The sequence below is a fragment of the Protopterus annectens genome, chromosome 3.part0 (assembly GCF_019279795.1).
Source record: "Protopterus annectens isolate FY-2018-M chromosome 3.part0, PAN1.0, whole genome shotgun sequence".
NCBI classification, from domain to species: Eukaryota; Metazoa; Chordata; order Ceratodontiformes; family Protopteridae; genus Protopterus; species Protopterus annectens.
In genome coordinates this window covers 966,923,005-966,948,348 of record NC_056731.1, presented here as the reverse complement: position 1 = coordinate 966,948,348, position 25,344 = coordinate 966,923,005, and the positions used below count along the sequence as shown (strand labels likewise).

The 25,344-nt window shown below is 36.1% G+C and overlaps 1 protein-coding gene across 2 annotated transcripts in view; it reads left to right on the top strand.

The window, feature by feature from the left end:
• The first annotated feature begins 635 nt into the window (after positions 1-635).
• The window catches only part of CDH18 (cadherin 18), a 3,071,238-nt gene continuing 3,046,529 nt past the window's right edge, over positions 636-25,344 (top strand). Inside the window, exon 1 of one of the 2 annotated variants that reach the window (XM_044065283.1) lies at positions 636-2,042. The gene's annotated coding sequence lies outside the window, so the exon portion shown is untranslated. The remainder of the gene's footprint in view (positions 2,043-25,344) is intronic. The other variant, XM_044065285.1, reaches the window with a different exon arrangement.

The window sequence follows — 25,344 nt, the reverse complement described above, 5'->3', positions numbered from 1 at the left end:
ATATATATATATATATGTATATATATATATATATATATGTATATATATATATATATATATATGTGTGTGTGTGTGTGTGTGCGTGTGTATATATATATATATATATATATATATATTAAAAAGACGCAAATACATTAATACTGAGCTAACTAATATCTGGGCAATTGATAAAACTATAGCACTACACAAAAATTAGACCTCTCCTCCCACAGGAGAAAAACTGTATTAGTTAATGTGTCCAAGCAAATGATTTCTTTAATAAGTAAAAATGCATTTGCGTAATCATCTACCAGCAGTGGGATAAACCTGTGCACATCTCCTTGTCTCTCTCTTGGATAAGAGTGCAAGGCAGATTAGATTTACTGTTGTGCCGGACTACGACACTGGAAAGAGAAGATAGAAATCTAGGGTGGGACCCTGGGCCAGGCACTGAATGTGCACGGAAAGCAGAGCAACGCAACGATGCCAGTGATTCACGCTCTTTGAAATTCAACAGCCTTTACTCAAGACTACACAATACAAGCCTATGACACCTGCACTAAATTAGAGGGTGGGAGAGCAGTGATGCTGCAAGTGAGAGCGCGCTCAGCATTTGCAGTGTCAGTCTCCGTGGCTCGCTCTCCGAGGTAACAGGTAGCAGCAGTAAATGGCACGAGGCTGAGGGCTCCGCCCCCACGTTTCCTTCGGTCTACGCAGCCCACCCCCGGTGCTGCTGCTGCTGATGCTAAGCCTCTCCTCAGCATTCTGCCTGTGCAACGCTCTCTTCGCCACAGACAAGGTAAGTCAAAGGAGGGGAGGCAGCTACAGGGGTTTCCCTATGCCAGACTACACATGCTTATGCCAACTGAGGGCGTCGTACGGCAAACCAACGAAATAAAGCAATGTTTCTTGGAATGCAGAGGGGGTGCTGAGGTGGGTGACCTGCTGCGACAAGTGATGGTCCCATTCCCCAGCTATGAGAAGTTTTTAGCCGGATACAAATGTAATCTCTACACTGCAGGAAATTAATAAAACATATTCACATTTCCTAATATTTTGTTGAGAAAGGAAGAATATTTTGTTTGCAATATTTCTTTTTTAACAATATTACAGACAGAAGAACGGAGGACGTGATAATTTTGCAAAGTTTCAGCAACATCATATGGGTCTTTCCCCTGTTGTTATTCCTTGTTACCTTAATATGACTGCAACTTTAAAGATTTGACATCTTCCACATGCATAATGCTTGGCTGTCAAGCCTGTGTAAGTTTAAGGTCTCTTGTCCTGCAGGGAAATTGCAGTCAGTTGCATTTATCTGGGCACCTACAAATAATACAAGTCGGGTTTATTAAGGATCTATTACACCAGTTCCAGAGTTAATGATGCTGCACAGTTCCTTCATCAATATTGTGTGTTAGCCGGGAGGCAAGATCCACTATCTACACGGGTTCGCTTCTGTCTCTGTTTCTTTTCATGGCAATGGATTTTTACACCTGAGAATGAAACCTTGGGATGCCTATTGCGTTTTAAGCACCCTGTTGAGGAAATGTGTGCTGCATACTGCTTCCACTTGGATTTCGTGGCTGTGTTCTTTATATTCTGTTAAATATGGAAAATCTTAATTTGCTCTGATGATGGCACTACTCTACGAGCTGAAATTTCTTCTGTTGTGTCGCCAGCAAAGCCATGAAACCTTTCAGTACAGGGATCATTAATCCTTTCTCGGATATTCATTTCTTTCTCCTTACGGAGATAAACTCCTAGCTGGATTGAGACTGTATTCTTCAAAGTGTGTCCTTAGTTAGTGTACTGTAGTAGTGCTCTGATGCCTACCTAACACGTTTTACTTAAACTAGGGAGCATCCAGCTTATTTGCCCCCTTTTTCCAATTTAAGGCTGAAATGCCAGCCTTCTCAAAGTGGAAAGGTTGACACAGTTCTGCAAATCTCAGAATCGGGCATCCATTTTTTTTCACACTTGCCTGCAGCCAGGACGGTATCAGTCCAGCTATACTGCTTGTGAGAAGAGCTTGGAAGATAGTAGCGTCTGTACTACGCAGACAGGTAGCACTTTACCTATATATAATGCAAACCGATTCGTTGTTTTATTTTGCTTTCAGTTTCACTGATCTCAAGGCATTGGTTTAATAACCTTACCGTACGGAAGGGTTGTGCATTACAAAACATTTTGCCCATGTTCTGTGTTTAAGGGCATCGGATTCCTATCCTGTATTCTGTTTGCGTTTTACTACAGTACCCGCTTTTTTTTTTTTTGGGGGGGGGGGGGGGCTCATTGAAACATTAGGGTAAGTTAAGAGAGGCTGTGGAAAATTCTTTCCTAAAGTGCTACACAAATTACCCAGCCCCGAATGAAAGCTTAAAACTATGGATCATGGTGTTTTTGATGCTTAATTTGGGAAAATAAATCATTACATAGTGATTCAATGCTCACAAGAGATCAGTCTTTCACTCAAGTAAGTCATGAACTGAAAACGAATGTGACAGTGTGTATGTTGTGCTTGTCTTGAGGGGGTGCACAAGGTGATGTTGATGCAGCAGTGTGTGGGATGTTAAAGCATTAATGCAAGTTATCAAAACATATATATATATATATATATATATATATGTATGTATAATTTTGATTTGTATTGCCTTCCTTTTTTCTTACCTAGGTTCTTACTGGAGTGGAATGTTAGCATTACTACTTCAATCAAGGCCAGGCATGATTTTTCAAACGTCTTCAATGTTGCAAATTTTAACCTCTTCACTGGGTGTAATGTTCCTCAGACTATTATCACATTGTGCAGATCTTTAAGTTCTGAATTCCACCTTTTGAGACCTGTATATGTGTAAGAGACGCATATACAGTGAACATTTGCATACTGCAGAGAAGGAATAGAAGGATTTTTGTCACAAAATTTCAAAGGAATGTAAACAGCTATCAGCTTATTTGGACACAGCCACAAACATAACTTTATTCAGTATGAAACACATCAAATGGTACCTCCTTATTAGCCTGATATCTGTTAGGAATAATATGCACACAGCCAGAAACACATGTATATGTATGTGTGCTGTATGCATGGATGTGTGGGCACACGCACACGCATATACATATATATATATAAAAAATATATATATATGTATATATATATATATATATATATATATATATATATATGTATTCATACAGACATGCATGCACACTCTCACATACACACAGACACCATTACTAACAATGGGCTTTCAAAGTACAGTTGTTTCTTCTAGACAGCTGATAGTAATATGTATTTAAACATTTTTCAAAATTGGTTATAGTTTTGAGGTTCTTTTAACTGCACTGTCTTATCTGACTCTGTTCAAAAGACTGCAGTGTTTCTCTTTTAGCTGCTGAGCTATTGGCTTGTTGCTATCCTCTTCCTCACAGCTATGATTTAGAGACAGCCAGATGTAATGAACAGTTCCACTTGTGCTTGCTGTTTCAGTTAATAGACGAGAAAGCAGTTCTGTTTTTAAAATACTGTACTGACCAATTACTGATTTTTAGCATTTTTTACATCTGTTTCCCCTTCTTTATGTTACATTCATCCATTTTGCACTCACTAGGTGGTGCCACTGTGCAATTTAATGAACTAGGACTGATGATTTCCCCAAGACCACCATGTTCCCTTTCACATTTTATGTATCATTTGCAGTGATCTTCTGGGCAGATCTAGTTCCATCATGAAAAGGGATGACACCCTTTGCAGAACTTCTAATTTACTTCTTACAATCTCTGAAAACTACAAGCATCCCAAGCATCAGTGTGTTTCAAATTAGGAAAGAAATTAAATAATGTAATGATTATTTGCCATGAAGCATTTCCCCAAGTTAGAGAGTAAGTTGATCCAGTAAAAGTAAGCTTCATGTTAGACATAGTGCAGCTCAACCATTTGCAATGCATAGGGGGGTGAAGCTGTTGAATATATTATATGAGAGCTGCATCTCACACATGTGGCTATTTTTCTATCATCACCTTCTGCAATTTTTGTTTTCTCATCATGTATACATCATATTCACCTTTTTTTCCAAGTCATGTTGCACATTAATGATTAATAGAAAGACTGTCTTATATTCAACATGAGGACTATATATCGTGATATACCACCCTGTAGCTCTGAAAACATGTTAAAATATAATTAAATAAATGCTTCCCTGACAAGGAAATTCTGGATTTCTAGGATGATGGCAACATTGTTAATCTCAAAAGTGAAGCACAATCAATTGATAACAATCCCTTCTTTATAACTAAACTCAGGAATTTACTGATTAAATGAAAAGCAATTAACATCCACACACTCTGTGATACAAATGTATTTTTTTACACTCACTGAATGTTCATGGTAGTCAATTGGGCAAACAACAGTTTGAAGACCATTGTCTGGGAAAGAGGAAATATGCATAGAGAAGTGAGATGTGTTGATGCAGTGAGCACAATTGTTGTAGTTTCTTATTAATTAAATAAGGCTACGTGCTTTAGGTGTGTGAAGGTCACTGCATCTTTAAACACTGAAATGCTTAAAATAAGCATGCTATTTCAAGTTGGATACCAGACTTGTTCTATGTTATTCTTACAACAGGATGTAATCTTTCTGGTATGACTATGGACCATTAATGCTTTGGAAAGTACTGAATTCACTGAGCATGATGTAGTGATTGCTAGCTTTCAAAGATATGTTGATCTGTCTGCTTCTGTCAAGACATTTTCAAGTTCATTGGCACTGGCAGCAGTTCTAAACTTAGCTTTCCTGCTGCTGTAGATAATATCAGTTTATCAGTAATATGTATGGTTCATTTCTTTCTGAAAATTTGGTGTAGTGTACCCTTAGTATTATATGTCAGAGTGGTTACATTGGCTGTGTGGTTTTGATTAAAAATGATGATTATCTGTGGTTAGAGAGGTACATTTCTTCTGTGCACTATGAAACTGGTCAGACACATATGCTATTTTATGTTGACTGTTCCTGAGAAAGGTAAAGAAACATGATCAATATGCTTAATGCTTAGTTTTCTTACATCCTTTTTTTATTATCTATAGCTTTTAATGTGCCCTCCTTTTATCTCCTGCTTCCTGTTTCCTTGCAAGAAGAAAAAAATAAAATCAGTTGCAGATTTCATACTTTGAATATGTGAAAAAGTAAAACAGGTGTCATATTTAAGAATGCTTTGCTTCATTACTGTACAAAATATTTACAGTACTTGCATTGTGTATTGATTTGTGAGACTCCTATAAAATCATACTGTTTTTCTGCAGAATGAACTGTGAAGGAAAGTGACATGTTTAATGCTCATACGGGGCAATATATTTTGAAAATGCAGCCACTTCCATTGATTGCAGATGAAAAAATAATGCATCATTTCCTATTACAAGAAGCATTCCTTATATTATCTCAGATGAGGAAAAAAAAATTAGTATTAGAGAAGTGATCATAACTCAAGTCAGGGCAGGCACGCTGACTGCAAGTGAATAAGAAAACTGTTCTGTTTTTCAATTGAATCATGTAGTATTGCTTAAATCTTAATGATTCTTAATTATGCAGAAAGCGGCAATGCCTAGGGCTAGTGGAAAATAAAACAGGATAAATAGCTTGGTTCTTAGATATCGATAACATTATATATTTACAACTATGTGCAAGAGCATGTTTGCTCTTATGTTCATTTTCTTTTATGTGAAGATACAAAATATAAATAACTTTTAATGTATAATTCACATAAAATTAATTTTTGGAATAAAGAGAGAGAGGTAGGGTATTCTAAGTGCACTCCTTTTTTCTTGAACTTCTGAAATGGGAAAATATGTGATGTTTATTTGAAAGAAACCCACACATCTTCAAAAATGACCTTGGCATTTAGTTACATTTGTATGTGCCCATTTATTTTTGTAGCCTCAGTCACTCTGACTGTCTCTGTTTCTTAGTAAGACATCAGAGCTTCAAAGATCCAATAGTTTTTATCATCAAAAATCCAAAAGAAAAGAAAAAAAGAAAGCTGTTTAGTGTATTAGTGAGGGAATATGTATTATGAAGAAGCCAGGTACGTGGAATTTGTATCTAGTAATTGTCAGAAGATCTTTTGAATGGTACCATTGCAGCCCAAAATAATACTACAAATCGAGCAACATGCAAAGTCAAAAAAATCCATGGAGACGGTAATGAATTATGTTTTTTCCAGATATGTTGCTCTGAATAAACTCTCTAAGGCTGCTGTGTGTGAGTGTGTGTGTGTGTGTGTGTGTGTGTGTGTGTGTGTGTGTGTGTGTGTGTGTGTGTGGGTCGTGTGTGCGTGTGCACAAATGACTATAGACTTGATTAGAAACCACAAACAAACAAACAAACCAAGACAATGGATATTCATATGAGTTATACATAAAACATGCTGTGTACTTTCCTGTATTTTGATCTGTGGAGACTGGTTTATGATACTCCTCTGATGTCTGTATGAGAATTATGGGATGTCTCCAGCTAAGCACATATTAACTGGAAACACTGCTTATATCTTCCTGGTTAGTACTTCAACAGGTCAGGAAGGAGGATTTCAAATGAAAATGGACATATTCTCTGAAACAGCATAAAGAATCATGCTTTTAATTTTTAATTAAATACTATTATGTTCCTCTGGGTGTTATAAAGCAAACAACTGCCACTCATCTTTAGAATAAAGTGAGAGTTGTTGTTGGTATAGTTCCTGGCAGCCATTTTCCATTTACATGCTGACTGCATGCATGATTGATTATAACACACTAGAAGAAGAGTCATGTCAATGGATTATCTAATCTGTACAGCAGAGTGTCAGATAATATAGTTCCTATTAGCCATGTGTAAAGCAGTACTGCATGAAATATCTTGTTAAGGGGTAGTTTTTACACTTGTTGACAAACGTCAGCATTTTTGTCAAGTATTTCTGCAAACCTCTGATAATATAAATCATAATATTTTCTTTCTTTATAATGTATTGGATTATGATGTTAGTTATGTGGAGGCCAGATATTATTTGAGGGAAATAATATTTTATAATAATTTTATCATTTTTAATGTGCTTCTTATAAATCAAGGTACAAGGCTGCCTCTTTTAAAACTGAGCAGAAAAAGTTTATCTATGTTTCAATCCCAATGTCGTTTTCTACATGCTTTGTATCTCTGAGAAGGAGAACAGGTTCATCTTTGAACCCTAGAAAATAGGTTTGATACTAATGGCCTAAATTACTTCAAAAAGAATTAAAAAATAAAAATGCACTATAAATAATTATAATGAAATCAAATGTACAATTATACTGTTCAGGCATAAGTGCAACTGAACCAATCACAAAAACAAAAAATAGTTTTTTTTTTCCTCCAAACATGCTAAGCAGACTAACAATACAATAAATGAATGACTAAATGAATTGAAGAGGCAGAGCATTGTTCTCATGAAGTTGTACACATCATTTTTTTTCTCTAAAAGTCTAATTCAAAGATAGCACACAGTTGGAACTATTCTCCTTGTACACTTGTTTCTCATTAACGTCTTTGCTACACATTAACTGTTGAATGGTCCTTTACTCACGTTATGCACACACGTACACCCTTTATATGGCTCCTACATCAGAAGAGCTGCAGAAAATAAGTGCTTGTATGAAATGTATTTGCCATTACTTTTAGAATACCAGCTGGAATCAATAGTATGTTTTAAATACTTAAGCATGCTTTTTCTGATCCTTACAATCAAATTATTTTGTGTTCTTTTCAGGGACTCATTTTTTTAGTTCTAACAACACATTTAAATCAGACAGATAATTTCAACTAGGTAAGGCATTTCACAGTCATTTTAAAAGCATTTAGCTCTAATGTATGTTTAATAATACTAGAGATCCCAGTGGTTATCCCTCAATAATTATATACATTTTAATGGATCATTTATTCATATAGTGAAATTAAAAGGTATGCCCAGTGGTTTAACTGTGCTGCAGATTAGCCATATTTTCTTCAAGACCCACATTAAATGAAGTTTGCAATACACTCATCATATTTTTTTTTTGCTTGTTTCTGACTGCAATATCACTTACTCTTCCTAATTAGTGCTATTTTGGACACATTTTAATTTGAGAGTAAATGGATGGATAGACATTAGCAGCAGCATAAAAGAGGTAGCCTCTCTGGCAGTTCTCCAGCTATCATGCTATCCCAGCTAATGTGCTTCTCTTTCTCTTTCAGTAGTTCTGCTTGTTAAAAGACAAGTGTACTGTCTGGCACAGTATGAACCTGGGACTGCAGTTACAGAAGCAGAAAGTGAATATCTCCATTGCACCAGTTCTAAATTTATATTTCAAATCAATTTCTTCAGAATTAATAATTTTGTTCTGACTTAATAAATGAATCTGTTTCTCAGCTATGAGTTGATGAATTTCTTGTTGCTGCCATGGGGTATATTCCTTCATTTCTCACTTGCCTTTTGGGTAACTCACCAGTATTCCTAGTTTGCGCCTCACAAAGTGTGCTGACCTAGTGTGTCTACCCAGTTACTAACCATGTAACCAACTATCTAACCAACCTACTATATTGAACTTATCACATATGTTTAATACATTAATTGACTTTCAAATGCCAAAAGATAAGTAGTCAAAAGGCATGCAGATTTATGTTAAAACACAGACAATGAACACAAGATCTAAAAAATGATTGTTACACCAGCAATTTCAGAGGAAGTTATGAACGTCCTCCTTCCATAATTTTGTTTTAATATTATATAAAGGGGTCAGAGATGTGACTATGACATTCATTTTTATTAGTTTGGTGATGATGAGTCATTTTGCCAAATGTTTAATTCTTGACTTTTTAATATTTCTTTAGTGTTTCTTGTCAGGCTACTGGCAGAACATTAAGATAAACAATGGGATGCTGTCTTTAGGGTAACAACCATCAGTTCACAGTCGAACCTCAGATGATCTGACTAGTAGGATAGGCAAGATCAATTTTTATGCATTTTTGTTCAGATTTGTTTGCTTCATATGTCATGGAATTCTCTGTCATGTCATGTTGTGTCATCACCTTTTAAATAATAAAATCACGTTCATTGGCAGACTTTCCCATAGGCTAGTCTAAGTTCACGCACTATTGCCAATTGATATGCATTGCAAATGCTCATTGTAGTCCATAACAGGCCTATGGTACTGTCATAAATGGTCATTCCTTCCTCTCTCTAACTGGTGGGGATGGCAACAGAGTCTGAATTAAGGCTCTGAGGGAAAAAAAAGGTCACATTGAGAATTAAGTGAGTTATAACTTTTACATGATTGTCCCATGGCAAATGCTTTTTTTATGTTTATACCTTTTCAATTTTTCTTTTTGAGTGACCACACAATACTATTAAATTGCTGTGCTTTAACATGCTACCCATACTCTGTACACCTGGAGAGCTCTATCACAACCCTTTGACTCTCACTACATACAAAATCCAGTATTGCGGATAGAAGAATAAGGGGATTACATGTCTCCAGCCAATCATAAAATGCTAATTTTCATATCACACATCTGCAATGTTAAACTACAATAGGAGCATGGCCATGTAATTTCTTGGGCTGCACAACATGAAATCCCTTATGAAAATGTCTACCATATATAGTGGTACAGACTAATAGTACCTAAATTACTAATTCCTCCGGTGAAAGAATCTTAAGTTGAGTGTGCTGTGTTAATTAATTTCAAGTCACTGCTATTTTAAATTATATAACAAAACAAAGAGCATATGGACAGCATAGGTGTGTCTGAAAGTGGATGGGCTTTTGTTTTGGTAAAACAGTCAGTGTTGCAAATAAAAAGTTCTGTGCAACTGTTTATATCAAACCTCTTCATATCCTTTAAAGAACCGATTTCAGATGGCCAGTGATTTGCTCATGACTCTAAAATACAGTTTGGAAGAAATGGTATATGATTAAAGGTCTTTAAAGCAGAGCAGGGTAAACAAACAATACTGGTGGCTATGCATACTGCATGCAAGTACATTGCACAGCATGTTACAGCTCAGGTTACTTTGGAAAGGAATATTTTAGTTTAACTCAGCATATTCTAATGGATGATCTGCATGCTGTCTTTGTTTAGATCAGCTAATTATTGTATTCTGTCATTGAGTAATATTCCAAATTTTGCAAACACACACACACACACACACACACACACACACACACACACACACACACACACACACACACACACACACACACACACACACACACACACACATCTCTCTCTCACATACACACACACACACACACACACACACACACACACACACACACACACACACACACACACACACACACACACACACATTCTCTCTCTCTCACACACACACACACACACACACACACACACACACACACACACACACACACACACATTCTCTCTCTCTCACATACACACACACACACACACACACACACACACACACACACACACACACACACACACACACACACACACACACATTCTCTCTCACATACACACACACACACACACACACACACACACACACACACACTCACACATTCTCTCTCTCTCAAACATACACACACACACATACACACACACAAACACACACACACACACACACACACACACACACACACACACACACACACACACACACACACACACACAATACAGTTTTACTCTAAATTAAAAACAGTGAAAGACATCATCACTAGTAATGCTTGACTGTAGTTGTACATGATGAAACAGAGAGTAAATTATATGACCTCAGCTAAAGTACAGCTGTAAGTATGAAAATAAAGAGAACAACATCAATCACACATCAAAATTAAGATTGTGGGTAGCAGCACTGAGTGAGCTAGTTGTAGAATTATGCATTTAAGACAGGATTAAAAAAGCTACTGATTACAGATGATAAACTATCTTAAAATGTCTCTATTTAGGCATTTAAAAACGTCACATTTTCGCCATATTTGAGTCTATAACTATGGATCTGCAAATTGGTTTTGTGGATGAATTGCAGTACAAAGGGCCACAAAGTTAAAGGATTACTTTAGCCTGGGGTTGAGATCACCCCATCTCCCCAAAAAACATTTTTAGCTGGCTTCTCCTCATGCTTCCTTTGCTGACATATCAAAGTATGCAGACAATACATAGTTTTTGAAAATTCAGATATCTCTATGGAGTTTTTTGTTCTTTGACGAGTATGTCTGAGGTCTTTCATTTGATTAACAATATAATACATTCCATAGCTATAATTATTTTTCCGGGAATCATGCAGAAGTGCATATTCCTAAAATCTGAATATGTTATGCATCTACGTCAAACAATAGTCTGTGATAAGACTGATGTAATCAATGACTCATTTACTATAAGGATCTATTTTGAGTGGCTTTTTTGCTAATTACAATTCAGTATAGAAAACATGAAGTAAACAAATAAGTCATCATTTCAGACATTTATATAATTTAGCTTTCCTCCTTGTGTTCTATTAAATTTGTGGATTTATTTTTCATATAGTGACCAGATATGTATACTGAATAGCAGTCTGCATCAGTTAAAATTGTCAAGTTAGTTGAGCAGCTCATTATTAAATGCAATGCATAAATCATTTGTCTGGCACTTCTCTTCATTTATGCAAATAAATCCATTGGAAATAATCATCAGTCAAAAGTATTAATAAACTCCAGAGCAGAGCAATGCTCAGGTGTATAAAGGTAGATATAATTGCAACAGTATATACTAAATGGATTCTGAAAATAACATGATAATAGAGGAAGTAATGAACAAAAATGGTAGTTATTACAAGACTCACGTAGCTGAGACAATTGGTAATCTATGTGAGTAAGGAAGGAGACAGTCAAATAAGATGGGAAAACAAGTTGAAAGGAGAACTGAAGAAGATCTAAGAATTGTAAAGTGGTGGAAATGTTTATATACAGAACATAATGTGACTAAAATATGAGCAGAGTGACAGTAAAGACATTTTCAGTAACATTGACTTTTATTAAATCTCTGCTTATTTATCATACATAAGAACTACTGTAGGTGAGTGATGGATATGATAATTAAGCAATAACTGACAATGTGGTGTGGTATATTGAAAATGTACCCGTGGTTGGCATGGACGAAGCCCGAGTAATTAAATAAAGCCAGCCATGGTTAAATTTCAATATACCACAACAGAGTCGGTTATTGCTATTATACAATGACATTATTTAAGGAAAAAAAAATACTTACTTTCCTTAAATAATGCCTTTGCATAATGGTGCCGTACTGTTCTTTTGCAGCTGGTGGTATCTTGCTGCCCTGTTTTGTTGAACTGCGCATGCATTTGGGACTTGCATTCCCATGCATACCCAGTACATCAGTGATTCGAAAAGGGAGCAACTGAGAAAAGAAAGTCTCCATTGATCTGTTTTTGTTTTCTTTCCTTCTTTTTTTTTTTTTTTCATTAAAAAAAAAGTTTGGGCTACTTTAGGGGTAGGAGAGAGACAGAATGGAGGAAATCAAAGAAAATCAGGTATGTGTCTTTAGTTTTAAATAACGTACATGATTTGCTTTGTATTTCCTCCATGCTGCCTCTCTGGTATGTCCAGAGTCTGGACTTTACATTTTTTATAGTTTTTATTGAAAAAAAATAGTTATAGAATATACGAATGGAAAGAAGTCTGGGTGACCGGACCTTTTTCCATTGGTATATTATGGGATTTACAACGGGCATGCTGGTTGAGTTGGCCAATCAGCCTGCATGTTTTGGAATATTAATGGCCAGTCATTGTATAATCACAAATAACTGATCCCAATTTATTGGGGATGCAGAATCAAATGTTTTCTTGTGGATGATGAAGAAAGAGGTGAAACAGCCTGTGGTCAGAAATAATGGGATGATACCACAAAGTAATGTCAGTAACACGTTGTCTTCATTTCATTGTCTTTGTATCATTCATTGCTGGAAGCACTGCATTTCATTAATAACTGAATCTATTTTAAATGATTAGAAGAGCCATGGCTATGTTCTGAATTACTGACTATAGTGGTAAGCTTAGCAATTTAGTAATGCATAGAACAAAATCATATCATAACTTCATGTGGGATGAATAATTTAAAAATATGGGAAGGAGCTCATATAAAGTAATCTTTCATCCATATGCAATCAGTGGGAAATTTGCAACTCAGCAAAAAATGCTCACTCTTCTATGGAGTTCTGTAAATACTGCATACTAAACGCCACGTAAATTAAGTAGGTATTGTAGATTTTATCTTAATCTGGCTGAGTTTTTGCAGTAGTACTTCCTGTATGACCATCACAGGACCATATCAAACATCCATCTGGAAAAAAGTCAGCAGACCGCTTAGCTTGTATCTAATTCAACGTGTAACAGAGTAGTCATGCTGTTACTTTGTTTTGGTCTTCTAATCTGGCAGTTGTAATTTGTTTTCAAACAATCAATAATTCTGGAATCTGCAGCATGACTGTGAGACAAGTTTAAAGATTGTACCACTGTGTTGCTAAAATCATTTCTACTGCCATCCTAATGATCATTCCACTAATCTGTTAGCTGTTCTGACAGTTTTGTCACTTGACTACTTTCTTCTATCAGTTCTAGTCTGATCCATTTTGTTGTGCTGTATAAGATATACAATTTAATCTTCAGGCTGCAAAATACTACTGTCTTTCAGCTAGAGGAATGAACCCACCACCCATTAGAATGCCATGCTTAACTCTGTACCTCAAAAGAGAACCTTGTCACTATTCCCTTCCTATTCCAGCTCTTAACAAGTGCCAGATTTGCTAACTGAACTTGAGACACCTGGGTTGCTATCAGTGCTCTTCCCCTGTACATTAATGGAGCCGGCTAATACATCCTCTGAAAACACTTAATGTGGTTCATATTTTTGAAAAGCTTGCGTTATTCCTGCATTCCCATCTCCCTATTCATAAGTATTTCAGAAAGGGCCATGAAACTGTATGTAGTACTTCACAGATGAGCAACTGTTTTATATCTTTTCTTGTATAAAGTATGCCTTGGGAATGCAACACTGTACTTTGCCCTCACTGCAGGGCATTTTCACTGCTGTGAGTAATTTACTTTGGGACTGCTCCTTAGCATTAAAACACAACAGAACCTTTAATACTGAATGTGTCAAGGTAGTTCTTAAAGGTATCTGTAACCTTTGACACACAAAAGCTTCTCCATCACACAGCACAATTTAACCCCAGTATTCTAGAATGTTCTGTGATACTCCAAGGCACCCAGTTCCACAGAGATCTATTCATAACACATTCATTTTACTCATACCTGATATTAATCAAGTTCACCTGAACAATTCCAGTTTTTTTTCATACTGTCATGTACACCACTACCTGTTCTGCACTTCATTATCCAGTTCTGCATGTTTAGAACACCAAATCAAAGAGTCTTTCAGATAGTCACGAAGGCACAAGAAAAGCAGGGAATTAGCAGCTTGTTAAATAACAGTTCCCTACATCAACCTACAATCAGTTTAAGTGGGTAAATTACCACAAACCTCACAGTAAAAGTATTCCTAATATAGAATTGCAATTTCTGACCAAAAATATAACATATTGCTATCAACATTAGTCAAAACAATATTCAACAAACTAGTCCACAATACAATATCCCCTCTAATATATTACATTTTCCACACTGCAGTATCCCCTGTAACATATTGTATATGCCTTAGTAAAAATACATTTTAAAATGCTAGCCTTGCTACTGTGAACATAAACTACCTCAATTTTAATGCAATATAAATAGTCAAAATGATTATTCTTTTCAAAGTCAACTTCTGTCAGTTTCTTTTAAGTATGACACATAAGCAAGCATTGCTCAGTTACTCATTTCTGGATCCATAAATGGCATTTATTATACGAGCTACAAGAGAGCAACTGAATGATTAATTTTTGGTGTTTCCAAATAACAGGAGCTACTTGTTTTTTTTTGTTTTTTTTTACCCGTGAGTTTTAATATAAAATACAAGACTGTGTACAAAGACATAGCTAAGGTAGGGCGAAGGCTGAGCAGGCCTGTGTGTAAGCTTTTAACGAGTGTGACCAGCATGGTATAAGAGTTGGCAATCACTCCCTAGTAGTCAGTGGCACTGTATGTGGATACTCATAATCATTTAAGCAGCTATTGTTAAAATTGTGAATACTGAAATGGTTTAATGCCTGTCTGTACATCAACTGCAGCAAGTATCCAGTGTAGCTATTTGTTAGAGTGGTAGGAAAAGATCCAGAAAGTTACTATGCATGCATATAAGCATGAACACAGTAGTGCTTTGGCGCAAGCAAAGAATGTGATTTTTTTCAATTGCTCTATAAGTCAGGTTGAAGGTGCACCAGGTGGGAGGTATTGTCTAGGACACCAAATCCCCAAGCTACAGCTCTGACTGGGGGTAATATGCAGTTAATGGAATATGTATGGCCACAGCTGGATTTAAGGAGTCAGTAATCCCACAAAATTAATGGATTCTGGCTTACTGATAGCATTAACAAAACAAAAGGTGACTTCTGCAAGACTAAAGTGGGCAGAGGATTTCAGAAGTATAACTCTGCTTCGCTCTTGAGGTGAATTTCTTTGCATCAATGTCTCAAATACATAATAAGCTGGTTATGATTAGAGATACAATCATAATAGGTTTATTAACAGATATTTGCTATGATCCATTTTTAACTGAACTAACACTGATACTAAGAAAAATTGACAAACATCCTCAGAAAGCCATCTAGACCTTAAGATTCACTGTCTCTCATCTCTAGTTTAATTCCTGTGGTTGTTTATATTATTTATTGACATACTATTTGTTTGCTGACAGGTTTGATTGGCTGGTAGGCAGTTTTAAAGCCACTAGTCACATCATATTGCACATTTAAATGTGACAGAAAAGAAGCATAATAATAACCAGCAATTATTTTTATATAATGCTACAAAATGTATGTTACACTGATAAAAGGGAATATCAAATATATAGTACAGTACTATAGAGCACCAGCATAATACTGAGTTCTCCAGACAAACAGTGTATCTGTCATAAGTAGAGAACAATGACACAGAAGTCATTGTTAAGCATTAACTAAATGATGGTGGGGACTGTCATAAAGGTTAAGGTGTTTACCTCTGAGGCGCAAGACAAGGGTTGAATTCTTGGCTTGGGGGTTGGTTTAATGTTCAAACTGTTTACCTCACAGATACATGGTACATAGCATATCTAAACAATCCTTTCTTAGTTTGTGACTTACTGTGGAGTTGATTGGTCAGAGAAGTTTTATTTGAATTTATATTGTATTTGTTATCACTGTTTATAACTGCTTGTTAACAAGATTTACTTTGATTCATATTTTGTTTTACCTTTAATTTCACTGTTGGTTTACAGAAAGGGAAACATTTTAGACAGGCAAGCTCTAGCAACCCCAAGGGGCCTAGACAGCTATAAATTTACGCATAAGGCAGAGAGGAAAATCCTGAGGATATCTGAATGATCCCATCTTGGTTTGTGATTTATTTATCTTTATTGTTAAAAAGAAGTTCTACTGCGAGTGAAATTGAGTGACGTAAAGGAATTACAGCTTTTGTCTGGCTTGTAGATCTTGTATGGTCAGAACAACTTACTGTACTTTATTTAGTTGTACATTGCTGGTGTGATTTTTTTTGTCATAGAAGTTGATTTAAGTTCTTTTTAATTCTCCGGTTACTGATTTATATCTTTTCTTTTGTAATATTGTATTAATTTGAAGCTGAATATGGATCCCTTAAATGAGTATGTAATTAATGATTTGCTAATGTAGAAATATCTTGTACGGTGTAATAAATGCTATGCATATTTAAAGGTAACAGCTGATAACTCTAGTGATCTGTGTTCCTCCTGTCAAAAGTTGGATGATTTGCTTATCATTGTTAGAAGTAAATCTCGACTTAATGATGATGATTGCACTTGTGGAATTGACATGGCTTGGACAACTGTTGTCTCATATATTAATGACTGGACTGATGAAATAAATAATGTTAGGCATAGATCAGGTAGAACACATTTAGGAAATGATGCATCAGTTTTCTGCAAAGATCATTTAATCCCTATGAAACAAGATGATGCTGCTGACAACTTTGGAATTCTGGATGCATGTATTCAGCAATCTGAGGGTCCAGATTGTTTAGAGAGCAACAGAAAAAGAAAGAAAGGAAGCAGTTCACAACAAATAACAAGGAAGACAAAGAAATTGATTAATGACTGTAAAGGAAAGCAAATATGTAGTAAAAAGGACACTGCTTTGTTTTGTAACACACAGGTTATAGGAAATGATTTTTTTATCAGAAAAAGGCATCATCTTTCTGAGGGAGAATGTAGAAAATAGAGGCAAGAGGCAGGTAAACAGGAAGAAATCAAAATCGAACTTGGAAGGATTGAAGAGCATTACTGAAAGAAGAAAGAGGACAAAGAGAATTTAATACACAATGAAAACAGTAGGATTAATAATACTAATAGTGATGAAGATCTATCCTTTGTAACAATTGATTGAACATATATTACTGTATTAGAAGCTGAAAATTCTTCAGAGCTGGCCAGCAAAGATATTCTTGTAATTAGAGATTCAGTTATTAGAGGAACAGATACATATATTTGCAGAGATGATAATGAACATTGAGTAGTGTTATGCTTGCCAGGAGCAAAAATAGAAGATGTGAGACAAGCCTTGGAATGCCTTGATATAAGGAAGTATGGCTCTGTTTGTATTCATGTTGGTACAAATGATGTCACCCATCACCCAGAAGGAGTCTCTGACTGTTAGTAGGGAACTGACAGCCCTCTTAGATAGTATTGCTTGTACTGGTGCTAGGACGTATTTTTATTGTTCAGACAGGATGGTGTGTATTTGTCTACATCAGGAAACAGAATTTTTACAGTAGATATTTTGCAAAATTTGACAAACACTAGGCAGGATTTTGCCAAGTTGAAAATTTAACAGCCCACAGATAGCAACATCTGATGCCTTTCTGATGGTTGTTAATGCTAGGAGCATTAATAATAAAGTTTTTTTTTTTATTGGAAAATTTGCTATGTTCTCATAAGATTGATGTTGTTGTTTGTTAAACATTGTTAAAGAACAATGACTGGAAACCAGTCCTGTCAGGGTATAAATGTTTTTACTGTAACAGACATTCTAACAAAAAAATCAGGTGGAGGTGTTATGATAGGATTCAAGATAGCTATGAGACCTGTGATTATTACATGTTCAGTGATGACATCAACATTATAGACTGTGAAACTGTGACAGTAAAGACAACCCTGGAACATATAACAATTGTTAGAGTGTATAGAACACCAAAGTCAAGTGCAGATGACCTAGAGGAATTCGTACATTTCTTGTATGAAACACAAGAGAGAAGAATAATATTAGCTGGGGACTTAAATTTACTAGAAACAGACTGGAATAATATTGATTCTGCAACATTAGTAAGGAAATTATTCGTATATTCAGGAACAACAATTGTTTCAGATTATAAAAAAAAAACATACTAGGGGATGAAACATACTAGACATTGTTTGTGTTCCCAAAGAAATTACTGTGACTTCCAGTCAAGTTTTGCCACCATTGATGTGCAGTGATCATGGGATTATAAAGGTTAATTTGTTGCTAGATAAGTCTGCCAAACTGAAATCTAAGACAATACACAGAAGGTTAATTACAGCTTATATGGAAGCAAAACAGTCACTATGTAAAACTAACTAGAATGAGGTGTTCAGTGGAAAAACTGCAGATGGAATGTGAAAAGTTTTGAAAGAGAAATTGTTTGAGTGCAAAAAATCAAAAAAATGTTTAACATCAGGATCTAGGCATACATCAGGGGGATATATTTCTATAGAACAAGATATCTGATTAAGCCGAGAGACAAAAAATATAAGAACTGGAAGAGAGGTCAAACTAACACTTTGAAAACTGAAATAAGGTGGACAAACAGATCAAGCATAGTGTGAGACAAGATCAATAAAAATTTGAAGAAAATGCATATAACGATATTGAGCATAATAGGAAACCTTTTTATAGATACATAAGATGTGGAAGGAGTAAAGACACAGAAATTGATAAACTGTGTGCAGATTCTATAATTTATTCTCAGACACAACAGATTATAAATATATTTACAACATCTTATGCAAAACAGTTTGGCTCCACAAAAGGGATGTGAAGTTGTCCTAGTGATATCCAGGTAACCACAGATACTGGAATCAAATTAGATTATATTGAACAATAACTGCAGAAACTGGAGCCAAACAAAGCACAGAGAGATGACAGAATTAATAACAATGACATGAGAACACTTCAGTAAGAACTTACAGTACCATTATATCAATTATTCACTAGGTCATATAAATATGGGGACATTCCTCAAGATTGGAGATATGTGCTTACTAAACCTGTTTTTAAGGGAAAGGGGAGTAGGACAATCCCAGAGTCATATAGACCCGTAAGTCTCCTTTCATGTTGTGGAAAAATAATGGAAGGTAATATTGGATAAGTTATTGTCAGATCTGCATAGGCTGGGACTTGAAACTATATATCAGCATGCATATGTTGAAAACAGATCTATTACTACCTGTAACATGATGTTCTATAACAATATTACAACAGCTATGTATGAAAAATTGTGCAGTGATATAATTCATATAGATTTAACTTCAGCACTTGACAGGGTCATACACATAACACTGATCAATAAATTAGTACAACTAGGTATCGATGTAATAGCAAAAGTCCAAAATGGGAGTAAACAAACACGGCTGTCTTGATAATAAATAAAAGACAAAACTTTTACTCAGGTACAAACTAGTGAGTGCTTTCGTGCCTCCTGACACTTCTTCAGAGAATACAAACACTGCACAAATCTCAATAAAAAGGGTTGCCTCACCCACATTATTTCACAGCAACCAATCATATATTTTCATCAATTAAATTATATGATTGGTTGCTGTGAAATAATGTGGTTTTGGACTTTTGTTATTGCATTTTGCTTTTTTGGGAGAGCTTCGTCCCCAGCTGCTTTTGGATTTGAGTTTTGTACTTTAGGTATTGATGTACTCTTAATAAGATGGATAGCTACATGGCTTACAAATAAGACATGGCAAGTATCATACAGCAACTGGGCAGGCAAAATCTTTGGTTACAGTCAGGGTGTCCCACAGGGCTCTGTCCTAGGCCCTTATTTGTTTAGATTGTATCTTTCAGACCTAACATTTTCATCTGAGGTGTTCTACAGTCTATTATGCAGATTACCTGACATTGGGTAAACTGATTACATGTATTACAGATAATGCATGTCTGCAAAATAACTTGAATAAATTAATCATTTGGGCACAGGAGAATAATATGCTGATAAATACATCACAAACTAAGCATATGAGATTTGGTAGGCATAAATTGAAAGGTGAATATTTAATACAGCACACAGTGATTGAAACTGTAGACTCATTTAGGGACCTGGGTATATGGCTAGATTCAGCTATGAGTTTTTCTAATCATATCAACCAATTGGTTAATGATAGTTATAGAACTATAGGTTGTACAAAAAGATTTATAAAGTCTAGGAAATCAAAAAAATTGAAGTTATTGTTTGCTAGTTACATTAGAACCAAACGTGAGTGTGGAATAACAATATAGAAACCCTATAAGAAAACAAGTATTAGTAAACTGGAAAGAGTACAACGGAAATATACCGAGGATATCCATGGGTGTGAAAATTTAAGTTATTATGAAAGACTAAAATATTTGAACTTGTACAGCATCTCTTACAGATATCTAAGAGGAGATCTTATTCAGGTATGCATGGCATTTAGTGACAAATAACTCTGAGCATGCTTGGAGTTATCAAAAAGTACTAGAGAATCATCAGACAAGCTATGTAGGAGAATCTATAGAAATGAGAAGTGTACTAACTGGTTCTCTGACAGAGTAGCTGATGCATGGGACAGACTACCAAATTACATTAAAGCAAGTACTAGTTTAGATATTTTTAAGAACAGCCTGGATACTTATTATAGGAACAAGTGTTTTGGTATGTTGGCAAGCTAGAAGGCATTAATGCCCCTGCTTGAAATATTTGTATGTGTATATGTATGTATGTATGTATGGTATAGGGTTTGATACTCAGCTTCGAAAGAAAAATTGTCTAAGCTTAAAATGGTCTGCAAGTGCAGCTAGCCTAGTTTTAATGTATGACAGGAATGCTATTATCCATACCTTAATATATATAAAGAGCAGTAGATCTGAATCATTAGATCTCATATTAAGTACAAAACAAACCATGTTGTCCCATGTTCCTAAAACAATCTACTTTATTTTTTCTCAGTAACCTTTAAAGTTTAACTTGTAAAAGTAGGGAAAGGCCTAGCAATGAAAAGAATAAAACAGAAGGGGCAAAAGAGAATCACTGACTGTAACATTGTACTAGATAACATATTTAAATTAGATACGTTCTAAAAGAATTGTCAGTCCTGTTAACATTTAGATCAAGTACTGAAAATACTCAGTAATAAGGCAAGACAAAAAAGAAACTATGTGTGTTTCTGCGTGTGTGTGTGTGTGTGTGTGTGTGTGTGTGTGTGTGTGTGTGTGTGCGTGTGTGCGTGTGTGCGTGTGTGTGTGTGTTGCATTAGATAACACAAGGATGAAACAGATTCTACTGCAATAACATAAAATGAAAGTCCAGGAACACAAAGAAATTGTTGACGATTTTCCCTTTTATTTCTCCCTGGATTATCATAAAAAATTTTTTTATTAATTTGAACCCGCATTTTTCTCTTACATAATATTGTCTGTGCCATGCTTGGCAATGTCCTCTTCCAGTATCAGGGCAGGAGATTCTGGGTTTGTAGATAGGAAGCAGGAGATGTCTGATGCCTTGGGAATTCCAGATGCAGTCCTAACCATGGAGAATTGGTATGGGATGCCCATGAAAAGGATTCATTAGTCAAGCTTAGAGTGGGGGGGGGGTGGAAGGATAAATGTGATGATTTTGTAGTTTAGTGGCATCGATTATGATGAATTATGGGAAAGTATGCAAGAAGAGTTATGGGGCAGTGAAGACACTGAGGGAATAAACTAACTAAGTGGATGAGACAGGAATGCAGTTCCCATGGCTAATTTAAATGATTTTAGGAAACAGTACGAGGAAAAAGAAAGAGAAGACCAATACAACAGATGGTGGCTACAGAGTTTAAAGAGAAGACCAATACAACAGATGGTGGCTACAGAGTTTAAAGAGTAGACCAATACAACAGATTGTGGCTACAGAGTTTAAAGAGAAGACCAATACAACAGATGGTGGCTACAGAGTTTAAAGAGTAGACCAATACAACAGATGGTGGCTACAGAGTTTAAAGAAGACCAATACAACAGATGGTGGCTACAGAGTTTAAAGAGTAGACCAATACAACAGATGGTGGCTACAGAGTTTAAAGAGAAGACCAATACAACAGATGGTGGCTACAGAGTTTAAAGAGTAGACCAATACAACAGATTGTGGCTACAGAGTTTAAAAAGAAGACCAATACAACAGATGGTGGCTACAGAGTTTAAAGAGTAGACCAATACAGCAGATGGTGGCTACAGAGTTTAAAGAGTAGACCAATACAACAGATGGTGGCTACAGAGTTTAGAGCAATTGGCAAGACAAGTAAAAGTTGTGGTGAAGTGCGTGGAAAAAGTGTACAAAGCACAGCTAAAGCAGAAGGACAACAAAGGAAATGATGACAGCAAAAACAAAGCTTGAAAGGGAGCTGGCAGAAAGGACAATGTGTGAGCACAAACTTTCTTCAGGTATATTAAAGAAGGAAGAAGACAAGGGACAGCTGTGGCTAGGATGTGCAAAAATGAGAATCAAATTATGGAAAACTGCAAGGGGGCAGAAGTACTGACTGAACATTTCAGTTTTTACAAAGTTAAGTAATGAGAGGGTACCATGCTTGTAAGGAGGTGAAGCATAATGGTCAAGATAGTGCAAAGAAACCCATATAAGCTGGCAGTGTTCTGAGAAAAATGCTTAGAGTAATGACGAAAAACCATACGGCAAGCAGATGGAATATATTTCCGTGTCCTCAAAAGTCAGAACAGAGTGCTAGCAGACCCTAACATTTACCAACGGTTCAATGGCCACTGAAAAAGTTGCTTTGGATTAGAATATTGCAATTTTGGTAACCCTGTGCAAAGGATAGAGTATGAGAATACCTAGAGCTTCAAGCATTTTAGTCTAACAGCAGTATGAGGTAAAGTAATGCATATTATCCTGAGCAGAAATGATGGTGATCATATGTTTGTGGTCAGAGTAAGCTGACGGGTCTACTTCTTTTGACCTAACTTTTATTTGCCTGACACTCATTTGCCTGAGACCAAATGACTGAAATTTTATTTGCCTGACAAGGACCCTGGAGTTAGACTATATAGTTAGGGGGGGGCACAGCCCCACCGTTGTGTGTGTGTGTGGGGCCCCCCCCACTTACTTTTCTGTTACTAAGCAATATTACATCAAAAGTTAACAATATCATACCCCCCCTAACTATATATTTTAACTCCAGGGTCGCACTGCAGTGGGGAAGGGGCATCTTGTCAGTCAAATGAAGTGTCAGGCAAATGAAGCGTCAGGCAAATGAAATTTCAGTCAAATGGGGTCAGGAAAATGAGTGTCAGGCAAATGAAAGTTAGGTCAAAAGAAGTAGACCCAAGCTGACATGTGTGAAACAGTTCTATGACTGGGTTGCTGAAAAATATTGACAATGGAGTACCAATTGACATACAGTGCATGAACTTTACCAAATGGATTTAACCAAGCTCCTCAGAAGAGGTGGATAGAAATACTGAAGTCCTTGTAGGGAAGCTCAGGACTAAGGAAATGGGTTTCTGCATATTTAAAGGATAGGATAAAGATAGGTGTAGTGAGAGACAGGTAACATTAAGAATAAGGAAACCAAATAAGTGATTATCGCATGGGTGAGTCCTGGATCTACTACTATCAAGTGTGTGTGTGTTTATATTTGACATTATCAGGAGGGTATAGAATATGGTAAACCATTTCCTCCTTAGAAAGGGGTACAAGATTCTGGGGATTACCTACTCCCTGATTCTCCAAATGTTTTAGAATTACTTCTTTTGAGACTTAGTTGATGGACAGGTTCCAAACCCTTTTCAAGCTCTTATGCATAGAGATAGCTGTCTACTAGAATGGATGGTGGAGGGCAGAACCCACAGAGGCTTTCAAGAATCACAGGACAGGTGGAATATGACAAGGGGCAATGTAGTGACGGGTGAGTTGAAAATTAAATGCACTTTAAAGTGCAGGCTAGATAGATTTATTGCCCTTTTTGTCATTTTACAATTGTTAATGCAAATGTGAAATTAGGTAAATCAGGAAAGAAAGAAAGGAAAGAGTTTGAGAAATCATTTGGAAAGCTGCCAAAGCACTTTAAGTAAGGCTCAGTGCAAACAAATGCAATGTGTTGCAGTTGGTCCATGGCATCTCTGATGCATAGTACCAGTTGGAGGAATGGAAGTGTTTATAGTCAGCAAGGAGAGGTATCATAGAGTGTGAGTTTCTTCAGGAATGGACCATCAGGGGCAGAATAAAGGACAGTTGTTGTAGAAAATAGAATGTTTGGATGCATTCTCAGATGGTTAGACACTGGAAGCAAAGATGTAATGCATTAGTTATATGTCTCCAGGTCATGCCCTACCTTGAGTGCTGTGTGCACTTCAGGAAGCCCTAAATCATGAAAAAATATCATCCTTTAAGAAGGAGTCAAGAGTAATGATGAATAGGACAGAAGGAAAAATATGGCCATAGACTCCAGAAGTTAACTGTCTTCTAAACTGAGGCCAGAAGACATCAGGGAGCAAGATATGGATTCCCTAAAATCATGTCAAGGAGCTATAAATTGGCTGCCTAACAGGAAGGAATTGAGAACAGATTGTTAAGATAATCTACCTCTTGGATCTGCAAAAGAGTTTCTTCACAAAGCTATGAACTACATGAATGGGCGACGGTGAGGCTCTTCACAGAATGATTCAAAAGGTTATTTGATTTGAAAGGTGGAGAAGAGATGAGCTGGAATATAAGAAAGTAGGTGAGTCAGACTGTCACATGCAGTTAATGGCAGAAGATAAGAGTCTCCTTTCCATCAAATAAATGACGTAATATGTTGGTTGCACTATCACCTTTAATTAAACTAATGTCTTCTTGCAGATGTTCACTTTAAATATTTTTTTATTTACTGTGCTAGTTGACTTGCAGTTGTCATGCTGTGGAAGTTAACTACCTCTTTGTACTACACCAACCAGCTTGTTGTGATACTGA